General features: G+C 35.6%; 1 protein-coding gene across 5 annotated transcripts in view; it reads left to right on the top strand.

Annotated features, from left to right (window-relative positions):
• LOC105194638 (basement membrane-specific heparan sulfate proteoglycan core protein) overlaps window positions 1-14270 on the top strand; it is a 288155-nt gene that overhangs the window by 163542 nt on the left and 110343 nt on the right. The gene's annotated exons all lie outside the window — the stretch shown is intronic.

The raw sequence follows: 14270 nt of genomic DNA, 5'->3' as shown, positions 1-14270 counted from the left end.
GTCAGAAGGAAGTCCAAGGGGACTTTCACCGACGGTGTATATCAATTTCTTTCAATTTTTCCTTAAGTTGATGTTTAGCTTTTAAAAGTATTAAAAACGATCTTGTAGCGTAAAACGATCTTATAATATTCTCAAAAAGAGCGTAAAGATTTAAGGTCTAACTATACCTTACGTCAAAGAAGAAAGCTGTCAAATACATGATGCTATTCTTCATTCCGTATTGCTTTACAATTTACCACGTCGAGCTGCTGTTCCGTGCTACCGTCAATCTCGAAAGCTAATCGCGTTGATTAATGTCGCAAAATTGTTAGTTTGAAAAATGATAGAACACAATTTCTACACTGCACTTCCTGCATGACATTAAGTTGTCGTGCCACTTCGAAATACTCGAAATAGAGATCTCAGATTATGGTACGTGCTCTTGAGACCCTGCGTACCAGCACAAATTGTAGAAGCGCACGCTACGGAAAAATCGATCGGAAGATACGCGTAAAGGTTTTTTCGTCGAAACATAACTCTTCACGAAATAGCGCCGCGAATGAAAGCTTTCGTCCAATAGTGCCATGCTGTGATCCATTTTTTGATAAGTCGCAAAACGCGCTCTAAATCTGGATCAGTAAAATCTTACTGATTTACAGTGCTATATTTATAACTGTGATCTTCAGTGATCATTTACGGTTTTCCAGTGATTCCGATAAAGAAAATGATTTCCCGCATAACCATGACCGGTTATAAGTATCATTAATATCACTGAAATCAGACTATTCACTGTCTTTCAGTCAACAATACACTGTTTTCGATTTAGAGAGTGATATGTTCTCGCGAAGAGAAAAAATAAACGTGTTCTCTCCTACATTTCTGCAATAATTTTTGACGTGAGTACATGAAACGTGAAATCTACATATTTGACAAACTTATATATACTGCGATGTAGAATTGAATTATAATCGATATTCAATTTGATTGTACCGTCGTTGAGTATATTTGCACTCGGACAACATAATCGAAAAGACAAACATTTCTATTTAACATGCTTCTACTCTACGTCCATGTGATAACAAATATTTGTCTTTCTAGCTGCAATTAATATCGCGTAATTGCAAAGTTGCGTCGCGATGGCGCGCAAAGCGAGCGATAACTTTGCACGCTTCGGCGTAGGAAATCTCCTTCAGAAGAACGTTTATCGTTAGGATGCAAATGTAGGGCAGCGAAACTTTCGAAGTCTCCCGACAAGCGAACAATAACGTTGCCCTGAGACAGTTCGCATGTAACAGTTACTGGAGAACTCGCGCGATCCAACGTGCGGCGCAACACAACAGCGGCGTTTTCACGAAGTCCGCGTGTAGAACGGGCGACGCGATAAAAACGCGTTCGGGCATTCTTGCTGCGCTGCATTTACAACGGCTAGCAAGAAACGCAGTGCGAGTTCTCGGCCTGATTAAATGCAAATCTCGCAAATCGCGCCGTTATTGCAACGCCCGTTTTTTAACGTTGCTATTCAATTAACAGCCGTGACATTATTTAGTTTTAAATAACAAGCAAGTAACGCTCGTCGGTTTCGGACTTGCGAGAATCGCTATCAATCGATCTCACACTCGCGCGAGGCGCGATTTTAATCTTCAGAATGACACATTCATGGCGATAGTTGCAAAGAAATATTTACGGCATCGTTAAACCTTATCGACTCGCCGCGAATTGTTCCGGGCATTATCTTCGACAAGCATTAACGGATCGTTAAACTTTAACGACTAGCAGTGAAGGTACACGGAAAGTCAAATGTTCAATTCTCGCTTTGCAGGAGATTCGAGTTTGGAGCACTTGTAGAGGGATACCATTAGTTAACTTACTTGCTAATTGCCGTTCAAGATTGTACTTATTGTATTACACTTATTTTATTATATATTATATTTTTATATATTCTATTATTATTATTATATGTAATTTTATTACACACACTTACTATTGAATATTTTAACCTGCATTTCAAATTTTTCGCTATTGTTTGAGAAAATGCAAAATCAGTGATGTACATATTGCAGTAATATTTCAAGCATATTTTGGAAATATGTTGGAATTTTTTTATCTCTCTTCTTCATTATGGTAATAAGATAAAATAATTTAACGAAACAACAATTTTGATGTTTTCTATTAAATTTGTCTTGATGGCACTTCTTCTTGTTTAACAAAATCGATAGAAAATTGTAAAAAGATTTAAATTTTATTGCAATTTTAATTAATTTCTGGTAAAGTTATCGTTTTAATCAAATGATAAATTATCTATTTCTACCGTTTCTTAACAGTAACTTACTTAAACAAATATCAATTTAAATGTGCATTTTTCTATATGTATAGTTTGTCTAATCTAATCTGAAAATTATAATTTGTTTTTTATATCTATATCACTATCAGAAAGTTCAAGATCAAGACGCTACTTGTAACACAATTAGGGTGTCGCTTTATAAGACTTATGTCAGTATTGGCGACTTTCCTCTATTCCGTATTTAATCTAAAGTTTATTGCAATTTCGATGCAAATTTTAATTTTGCTATAAATTTACAAAGGTATCCTGAATAAACTTATCGAAACAGTAATTTTGGATAGTTCGCATAGTTCAGTAAGAAGTGTTTCTTCCTCTGGAACTGCTTGGAAATACAAACGAACACCTCGGAGTCGGTTATTGTTTGTTCTTGGATACTCTGAGCGGCGACGAGACCGTTTGTGAATTCATTTGTATTGTCTCAACCTTGTTACCTGTTTGGAAATGCACGTCTCTCTAGGTTCATTAACACTTTGTGCAGCGTGGGCGATAATGAAGTGTGTCCTGATGGAATAATTATCTTTGTGTGTGAATGATGTAAGGATGTTCGCCCATTTCGTCGCGACAATTTATTATTCTTTTACGCTTGGTCGATACACGTGTATCTTTCCTCGTATACGTATATTTATAAAAAACGTGCGACGCGACGCGGTTTAAAGAGAACAATTACGGATTAATTCGCCAAAATTCACTTCTCGGTTGATCTATCCCAATTACATTACTTGACTTGTGTCAAACTGCGTGATTTCTGGAATATTGTACATCGGGCGCCAAGCAGATTCGATTTATACGTAAATGTTCGCATAATTATCGGTGTTTATCCGGTTTAATATACGTATCGGCGCGATATCAATATGTACATTAAATCCATTAAAGTTACGTAATGAACAATTGAGGTTTAATGTTTATTTTGCACTGCATATTCGCGTATTATTGCATTATGGGGCGTATAATACGATCGCGTCTGTCGCGCATACGGATGCGCATTTATACATTATTAATATCATTCGTTCAATTTTGATCGCGCGCGATCATCCGCGAGTTTTGTAACATTTGAGCAAAATTGTTAATGCACCACTTAATTAACCATTCTGCAATTACAACAAAATATTTTCTATTCATCAACTGAATATAAGTTAATGCTGTCGATACGCAAAGCAACGTGTTACATTGTTTTTACAAATTAGTCTTGTTAAATCGCCATAATGTTGTAACACATGGTCGATTAATCCATTTTGTATCAATATTATTCTTCTGTGCATGGAGAGTTTCAAATAATGTATGATATTTGTTTTTAAATAAAGCTGTAATTAATTAAAAGAAAGTCTGAAAACTTAGGACAGAGATTATTGAAACAAGAAACAAATTGGGATTGATACAAGCTTCGCATTTAACCGGCATAATCAAGCGTTTGCTTCCTAGATACACACAACAGCTGCAATCTCAACAGAATAGCACATAACGTCGTTATCAGGGAGTTTTATTATTTTGAAACGGGGCAATCGTTCTCTTACTTTAACGCATCATTGAGCACCCTCGACTGTCGTAACAAGAGAGACGGTCGTTAAAGTCGTCTTCACTCGCTCCTGAAATTCCCTCAGGAGTGTACGCGCCATATTGTGTGTTTGTTCATCTGTGTAGTATATACAAGAAGAATAGAAGGACCTAAAATATTTTCTATTTTTCTAAAGAAAAATTTTCAACAATATTATTTCTCGTCATTTTAATTTGTGATAATTAAAATAATCGTTTTTTTTTTAATGCAATATCTAAAACGTAAGTATCAGAAAAAAATGCATATATAGAAGACGTATTTTGCTTTGGGAAGTTAAAAGTAACTATAAATTATATTTTAAATATTTTGCAAAAAATAGCTTTGTCGACGAAGAAAATTTTTCGTTATATTTTACCGCAAAATTTGCTATAAATTACTGTTGATGATAAGCTTGGGATAATTGTGGTGGAAATAGTATGTTTATTGAAAGTTTGTAAGATTTTCTTAAGATAAACTATGTATTAAACTATATATAATATACGCGAAAAGTATTGATATTCAGGATGTTGTAAATATTCAGCAGATTTTATTAAAATATTCTGAAAACATTTTGGAAATGTCGAAATACTTTCCAAACATTTAATTTTTAATACTATTTTTACCAAGATTCTAGGGAAGATTTAATCTTAGATTTTAATTTATTATTAGATTTCTGCATGAAAAATTACTTTTTCTCCAGAACTAGAAATTGTATTATCAAAGTACATGTTTTATTTACTTTTGTCTTTGACTTCAATGTTGAGAATTTACATTAAGGAATTATTTTATTAAAATATCAGTGAAAATTTTATGATGCTACGCTTCATATTTTATTCTCTGTGAATATTTACGAGAAATAGAAATAGGTCGAATTTATTTAACGGCTTGCCAGAGATCTCCATGCTGTAGAAATATTTATTAATTGTTCATAAACAGAATATTTGGAAAATATTATGAGATTGTTTTGAAGCATGTTGAAATCATTGTTACGTGAATGTTTTTCAAGCATTTCTTGAAGCATTTCCGCATTTAATAACATAATATCAAACATTTCCATTTTAGTTTTCTAAGTGTTTATAAAATTGTTATTCAACAGAGGATTTACGAAGTGTTTGCAATGTGCTTCCAAACAGTACAACCATCAATAAAACTCTTCATAAACAGTGTAATCATCGATAAAATTCTTCTCACAAGTAGATATAAACATTATTTCTCATTAATAATTTATGCCAGTAAACTTGACTCCATTAAATATACCATTGATAGAAAGTTTTGAAATATTCAAATGTATATTAAGCAGATTTACGCAACCGGTTGTCTAAATCGTACTTAAATCTTCTAAATAATATTGCCTTTGAAAGCATGAAATTTATGAATTAATATCAATAAAATATAAAGAATCATTAATTACTGGTTATTTGATTAATAATTTATCAACAAAGGTTTAATTATTTAATGATTAATAAATAATAATATTGAAAAGGAAAGATATCAAAATAAAACTGGCTTGAATTTATTTTTGTAACTGACACACTTTTATTCATATTTTACTATTGTCACTTAGGTATCAGATTAATATTAATATTACTTATTATAAAAAATCAAACGTATTTTACGTCTAATTGTGGTAGATATTAATAAATTAATCACAAAATAAAATTCTTTGAATGCCATGACGTGTCATCATTTTAAGAAGATAAATTCTAAAATTCTCTTTGTGTATATCCTTTCAGACTTTTATAATAACTTTATAACTGTCAGATTTTAGAAGACATTTTAAACACTTGGTGTTTAACTAATTGAGGTAAAATATAGGGTTAAGCGTATACTCGATGATCGTCTTGATTTCGCAAAGGTTGTCTTTAATTGGCCAGACCAAAGGGGCCTGGGAACAGTAGAAGAAGCAAATAGGGATTGCGAGGGTGGTTACCCCCGACTGCACGTTCTCAGCGATGGTAAATGAACCGATCAAGCGTACCCGGCCAAGTGGTTGCCAAGAGAGTAACGGGTCAGACCGCCCGTCACTATGTCGATGATATACATGTCCCGCAGCATACATATAAGCATACATATAAGCGGCACAAACGTCTCATAGTAGGTATGCTGCTATTACATTAGCGGATGTGGACACGAAGATCAAAGGATGAATGCAACTACTGAATTAAATGAGTAAATAGATGAACATGAATAGAGATTAATGGTTGACTTTAACTCCTTATTTTTAACTGTCTCTAGAATTCTCGCTATGCGAATCTAGAAACAATGTTGAATATGTAAAGACAATATTTAAAAGATTCAGGTACGATTTAGACAACCGGTTACGCTAAATCGTACCTTTTATAGCATGCTGCCAATAGACTTATATTAAACTAATTTGTTATTGGTGAAAAGTTAAACTGTAGCAATAGCTATAAATATCAAGCTACAATTTTCAATATTTATTTGCGTGCGAATCAATACCAAATGAGGATGGTAACTCTTCCAAATGCATACCATTTAAGTTATTTTTTATTATATTACATACATGTACATGTGTTTGAAACTAATATTAAATGTCCAAAATAGTATCCGAAATTGAATATTTCTTATGTATTGTATAATTGTACAACTTGCTTGGAAAGAAAACGTAGGTCGCATTTCTCGCTACAGCAAAGCTTGTAGGCGGAACAGTCGGCTTGATTGTAAAATGGATCGGAAGTGATCCGTTTAATCGAGCCCTACCCATCGCATGTACCATCTGAAATAGTTGGAATGGCTTAGGCTTAATCGTGTATCTGCATCCTGCCAAAGTGATACGTACTGTTGAAGGAATTCCGATACATGCTACAAGGGTTAGCATTTGATTGCACGAATCGGCTTTGCATTTTCATTAAGCATAATGGATTGTAGAGATACAAGAGGCTCTGTCACTCTAATCGGTTCTATTCTTTTTCTTTTTGCGCGACGTCACATCTACTTTCTATAATAGAAAGCGAGCGCTTGAAACGCCATAATACTCTTCTTTGACGCGATATTGGAGGATTGGTGCAAATTCATTTTAATCGTCAAAAATACGGCCGCCCAAGCTAACGTTTCATCCACTTAGCGATGGTATTAAATGATAAATCAGCGGCGGGTATAGACGAGCATCGTAAACCGATCCGCTTTCCATTTAACAATTTGCACGTTTTACGCGATACCGTATCTCGCTTCTCAAAATCAATAAAGTAGGAATGAGTCACGGCGGATACGTGCAAAATTCAGCAGAATAAACTGTTTGCTATTTGCAGAGTGCTTCAATGATGCATTGTTTATTTCTCTATAAAATACAACAACGGCTACAGTTGCACAATATTTGCGTTTTTACATTTAGATCGCCGAATATTTTGCAATAAATATTTCATGAGAACGTTGAATTTTCCATCGTATTTCAGCGTCACTTCCTTGTTACGCAAAGGAGAATCTTGATCGTGATTTTACAAGCAAAATTATGTTGATATAGTTCTCTAAATATATTAAATATAATATCTTATTTGTTTCGTGATTGGAGCAATGAAAATTTTTAAAAGCCAGCATCAACCTTTATGTCGTTGTAATTTGGGAGATTTCGTTGGCACACTTTGACGCTACAAAATGTAATAGAAAATTCATCTTCACATGCAGGCGTTGCAATATGACAATTAATAATTCTTTCTATTCCATAAAACGTATGATCACTTATGCCGTGCTTTGTACGACAAAAAGAAAACGCGCGCTGTTTAATCCATCATTAATCCTGGCCAGCCTCTTTTCAATCCGTCGCGGACGATTTCGAGCGTGGGCTGAAAATAAAAGCACAATATGTGCGAGCCACTCGAAGGTATTTCCAAGCGACACCCTTTCACATCGTGCCGGTAACTCCGATAATTGATTTAGCGGCGGATCAGGAACGTAACACATATAACTGCCCTGCGCGAGGTAGGGAAAGGGTCGGGGGCGGGGGCGGGGGAGGGTGAGGGTTCCGTTTAAACTTAGTTTAATTAAACCGTGGATTTATTGGGTACCGCTTGATACGCGCACACGAAGACACGGCTATACTAGCGGGCGACAAGAGGGTACGTCGGTGTACCTGGGTCGGTAGGACAGGATAAAGCGAGATAAAGTAGGGAGCGAAGCCGATAGGCGAGAGGGTGGGTGAGAGGAAGAAGAGGAGGTATAGTACACGTGTCTACGAGCATCCTGTCGTCGCTGTGTGAGTGTGTACGCCATGTAGACGGGACAAAATCTTCCAAATGGCCCCAGGAGAAATATTGCGAAGCATCAATTGGGATAATGGCGCGAGTGATCTAAGAAGACGCGCGAAGAAATCGGTTTCGTGTCCCTGGCACCCGCAGACGCGGTATTTCCCTACTTCGAAAATGTCACGAAATCAGTCGCGATGCATATTCAGCGGAATCGCACTTTAATGAAAGGCGCCGACTGCTCTTGGGACGCGAAATGTACACCGCTAAGGGTGAGCTTGCGGTTAATTGGGAAGAGAGACGGGACGAGAAGCGTTCTTAGACTGTGGTTCTCGAGTTCTTCACTTACCTCGGCGATGATTGTTCGACTATTTTCAATAATAATTTTTGATAGAACTTTGTGCCTCGAAATATATTGTTACTGAGAAATTACATGTCGATATCAGTTTTTATATAAATTGTTATAGGAGATAACCTAGATTTTTCTAAGGAAATTTTGATAAAGACGTTACACACATACACATAATTCTCTTATGATATTTATCGGAACAATATCTATAGCGATATCTATTTATAACGACATATTTTTGTGTCTCTACTCTCTTTGCACATTTGCATATATGCTCGTATTTTTCTAAATATGCTGAATAGTGCAAAACATTTATTTAGATAGAGAAGTATTTTGCCAACGATTTTAATCGCATAAATTTAATAAAATGTCGAGAACGCCATTACGTCGGAAGACGTACATATATCGCTGTAATTCAGCGTTCTTGAAATGTTGTGCATTTCGAGTTCCAAGCTTAGTACTGAAACCACTAATATACGCATTTAAGGAACTGAAATGCATACGTAATTAGATTGCATCTCGTTGAAACGTATCCAATTGCAGGCAACTCATTACACGAAGTAGAATTACAAATACTAATTTCCACTTATTTGAATACGTTTTACTTTATAGATTAAATTAGCACATTTTATTTACAATATACAGTTTATAAAGTATTATATCAATTGGCGCTATTTAGTGATTGATTTTATAGTTTTTAATATAACATCTAATCCTTTAAAAAATCAGAATTAATTTTATATCCTGCGTATAAATGCTATTTTGAACTAATAAGATTACGGAAAATTAATGAAGTAGATTTAAAATGATAAATTGTACTTTGCTATATCATATATTCTTTTTAATAAGAAGAAACTTTTAATTAATCCCTTGTCATGAGTACAAAATAATGTTTCACATCTAACAATATCAAATCACCCGAGTTTCATAAAACATGATTTAAACATTTATATTAATTTTAATTTTTAATTATTTTTTAATGTTGCCAATGTCTGTAAATTTTAATGATCCAAATATAATATTTTTAATTCCATCGCTTTAATGATTTTTGAGTTTTGTTTGCGATTGTCTGTTTTTCTCGTTTTTTCATCTTTTGGTATTTTCTTCCATCTTTATCTCTCAATGAAGGGAATTTTGTCCCTTCAAGTACTTTTTCAAGGATCATTGTATGTAGAGCTGTTCATTGACTATCAATTTATCACATCCTCGTTTACAGCTGATTAGCGAGCACGTTTAATGCATCGAGAAATATGCAAACGGGGCGACAAGCCATTGTTTTTCTTATCGAGGGGTTTACTGTCGCATAATTGCGACAAAGCAGCCATGGAACGATAGCATCTACATAGCAAAAGAACTAAGTAGAGCTTTTATCATTTTGCATCCTTGAACGAACGCTGACTTGCATGTTCTTTGTCAATTCACGTCATGTAAAGACTGCATACAGTTTAACGCACCGGAAATTTCCGTCGATTCGGATTTCTGAAGCGGAATAACCATACGCGATAAATTTGTATTGAAAGTTATCATCATATAAAACGCATTACGATTGAATTGCGAGAATTTGCGAAAATGATATTGCAGCTATTAGTAACTGTTTCAAAGCAATAACGAAAAAGGGAAAAGGAATTTAATTTCACATTTCGAATGTAGTTGTGTGTAGTTGTGCGTGTACATGTGTATATGCTACAATTTTGTATCGAAAAAGACATATTAAAATATTTTCCGGGATTGTAATGAAAAGAGGGAAAAATACAACCGTCAGCGCGGATACGAAACCCATCCTTCTAATCCTTGGCAAGGTGGAGTGTTTGTGAACGAAAGCGTTCTCTAGGATTTCCTCCAGAAGCGTCTTTCGATTACGAACCTCTGTCCTGGAGTTTGCTCAGTGGACGAAGGGTCCTGTCCATTACTCGACTGAACCACACCCACTACTACTCTCGTAGATTCCCAATATCCCCGACGAAGTGTCAGTCGAATGGGGAATAGAAAAACTACATCACTGCCTCGATACAATAAAATACAAACAATTTAATTAATAAATATTATTGCATTGAAAACATGGGAGAAAAATATTTGATAAAAATTTGGGATTAGCATAATGAAGAAGAATAATTTTTGTGATTTTTTATTTCTATTTTTAATACAATTAAAGCAAAAAAAAAATCAAATCATGTTGAAAGCAAAAAACAGTTAATCGTATTTATTCAATTACGATCGTAATTAACGAGAATGAGAAAGCAAAGAGCTAATCTTGTGAGAAAGCTTTCTATCAAGTTGCAGCATCTTGGTCCATATGAACGTACGAAAAGTCAACAACAATGGCTGGTGAGAACAAGTGGACCGGATTCTCTGTCTTCGATTCAACGGACGCGGAGGAACAACAGCTTGTGGGGAACGATTGCTTTCAATTACCTTTATCTGTATTTACTGTGACCGACGAAAAGCTAGCCGGGTATAATTGGCACTCGTTCCTTGGGGATTGTCCCCGGATAGACGCACGGATAGAATTAGCCTGCCCCTGTGACTGCTTCTAAGTCTTCGTTTGTCGCGAAATTTACTGTGACCGTTACAGATCCAGCAAATTGGACATATCGGAGAAGTTTAAAGTTATTTCAATGTATATGTAGGCAGACGAATGATATTTGTTAATGTTAATTGGCAAGAATTTGAAAAAACAATATATATTATTGTACATATTATACCATTATAATTTTTCTAACGAGTAAAATATATTTTGTAAGACTGATAAATATTTGCACACGACAATGTAAAGATTATTTTAAATATTGATTTCACTTACTGCAAATATTAATTTAAAAAAACGTATTGAACGTATTGTGCGAACAAGGGGACGGTATATAATAGTAAGATTGTGTATTACATTGCGAGGTATCTTTCACTGAAAACTAGTAATAAAATACCGAGTTGTTTCAAATATTTATATTAAATTATTTTTAAAAGGTTTCTCTATTAACAATAATTTATATATAAATTTTATATATGTATATAAAACTTGACGTCATCGGTTATTGCGAGAAATATTACCATATGCCTCGGTGGTTGAACTATCATAGCTAAGACGTCCATAGGAAAGTCCAGAGTCAAATGCTGACTCTGGGATAGTATTTTTTGACACAAATCCTTTACAGTTTTTTTTGTTGTTGGCCTTTTCTCGATTTTTACTCGTGTATTAATTTGTAAAATTATAGTGTTTAGTTGAAAACACGTAGATAAATTTACACAAGCTTGCTCGTTCGGAAATTATCGGAAGAGAATAAAACACTGTAAAATGTTGGTAGCTACGCGTTATTCACATGTTATTGAAAACTATATTAATGAATGACGATCAATCATCTGTCACATCCTTTCAACTGAGGCAACCGCACCAACATTGCTGACACCCCAGGTTCATTATTCACTGACACATTATTCACACACGATCTATCATATTTTCTCAAAATAAAGCGACGTACAGTAAAGTAAAATACAGGAAAAATAGCATAATCTCCCATTTCCTTGCAATCGATGAACGATTTGAAGACGCAGCCGCGAACAATATTTGACTCCCTTCGGAGCGTCGGAGTAGATTTGCACAAACAAAACATCAAACGGGTCAGTCAAGAGAACATTCCCAAAGCCAATTCCGAGAGCGGCCATTAACCACGACGGACACGAACGCCGCTTGCCAGCATCCGACGCGAACGAAACACACGAAGTAAACGGCATTATTGAAAGGCGACGCGCGCCGAGATAACGCCTGCCTGTTTCACTGAGAGGACGATGCCACTTAGGGAATTATCCTCCTTAATTAGCTTTATTTACGCTCACAGCGACCAAATGCGGAGTGAAACTACGGAATAATCCTCACAGCTCTCCCGCGTCACTTTGTCTATACAGAGGAACGCCAAAAGCTCCGTTTCGATCGAATGCACTTCTCGGCGATCTCGATATTTGCGAACGAATACGATCTTGGTAAAATAAATTACGCTTTCTTTCAATGAGACGTTAATTTTTACACTTGTGCCTAATATTAAAAAAGTCGCTTTATTCGTGTGGTCGAGCGTCAATTTCCTTTCTATCAAATTCTTAGTATAATTAAGCTCTCGTTTGAAAGAAATACTTTCTTTTTATATCTTGTAACGTGGAGAACACGTTATTATATTATATAAGTTGCGAGAAGTGAAATCCATGAGAAGTCCATGTGCGCGAATTACTGCTGGAAAATCCCGAAGTCAGGTCTAATATCGGACCCATTTACGTCCTGAACGTCATTACACCCAATAATCCTTATCTTAAACTTTCTAGCCCTATCGCATTCTCCGTACTTTAAGAACCATCTCTTAAAACTTTAGGAAAGAAGTCGTTTTCACTCGGTAGCATTTCGATTGGAGCTCTACGGCACGAAATAATTCCTTTTCAGCGTTTTATCGCTCGCGCGTCACTAAAAATTTCGCCGAGATTTATCTTGTAGGTTGATTCAAGGCACGGCGCGACTTTCGATCTCGCCTCTTTCTTTCTCCTTTTTTATTAATTATTTCGTGCCGCACCGTTGTTATCCTGGACGAAGGCTCGATCCGTCGCAATGTAATCTATTAAGTCGAGTGCAACGAGCTGCACTCTTCCCAATATTGGAGGAGAGCTGCAGCGTGATAGAAAAAGGTCGGGCTGAGAATGGCGGATCGAAGGGGAGAAATGGAGGACGACGAAGAATTCAAAAGGGAGCATAGCGTCGATGACGGTCGATGGTAAAAATGCCTCCTAGCTTTTATCAGCCGGGCGCAGGCATAATTTAAGTGGGAGATTATTAAACGTGAGGTTGCACGCGCAAAAAGATCCCGCGAGAGATTATTAAAAGTGAAACGCCATTAACGAAAATAGGGGCTCCGCATTTAGGTGCAAATTTAATATGCTTGTAATGTCTTCATTAATTGAGATCCCTCTTAAGGCTAAAGACGCAGTTACTTAATTATAGCTAAGCAGCTAATCGAATGTTCAATTTTCCTGCTACTCAATCATTTATCTTATCGTAATTACATCGTTTTTTTTTTTAGTATTATTATTTTAGTGTATCAATGCTTTTGATCCGCAAATTGAAAGCTTTATTTTCGTGCAGTTTCAGTTATTAGCTAGAATGAATAAAGAAAACGTATTTCTAAAGATGTCGAATACATATTGATAAGTGATACGCGTTGATACGTATTCAAGGAAAGCTGGCTTTTGTCGCTTCAGCCTGTAATAATAAGTTTTACCTATCTTCCCTCGACTTTTTCCGTGTGTCAGACGCAGAACGTTGGTGTTCCACTAATTGGACGTAATCGAGCGCATTTGAAAGCACATCGAACGTTCAGTCCGTTAACGGCGCTATATTGATCCGCAAAAAATGTAGTTACGCACTCATAAAATGTTACGTATCATACCGTGCGCGAAGCTCTATCTCGCACGTTTTAAAATTCGCGTTCACAGGATCGAGGATCTGACAAATATTTTTACACGCAACGTACGATTCACGCACAGTCATAAGCGATGTATAATGCAGTTCTCGTACTCAACTCACCGAGAAATCGTCAATGTGCGCGCCCGTATAAAACAATCGAAAAATTTTCCTTTCGCAGCAGACGTCGCGGAACTCCGAAATTGTTGACAAATGAAAGCAGTATGCGGGTTCTATGCAGTGTTCGTATATCTGGGGCAAAATCTGAATTTCATAATTAAGAGGTCTCCCAACCACAATTCTGTTTAAATTTTTTAAAAATTTTATGTTATATATTACATATTAATTTATACATTTGTAAAATAAAAAAAGCTTTAGGAGAGAGTGAGTTGTTGAATGCGTAACGGTCGAAATTATACTTTATGGATATTTTATAGTTT

This window comes from Solenopsis invicta, chromosome 11, assembly GCF_016802725.1.
Source record: "Solenopsis invicta isolate M01_SB chromosome 11, UNIL_Sinv_3.0, whole genome shotgun sequence".
In the NCBI taxonomy this organism is placed as follows: domain Eukaryota; kingdom Metazoa; phylum Arthropoda; class Insecta; order Hymenoptera; family Formicidae; genus Solenopsis; species Solenopsis invicta.
The sequence above is the reverse complement of the archived record's forward strand: the minus strand, read 5'-3'. Positions and strand labels throughout refer to the sequence as shown.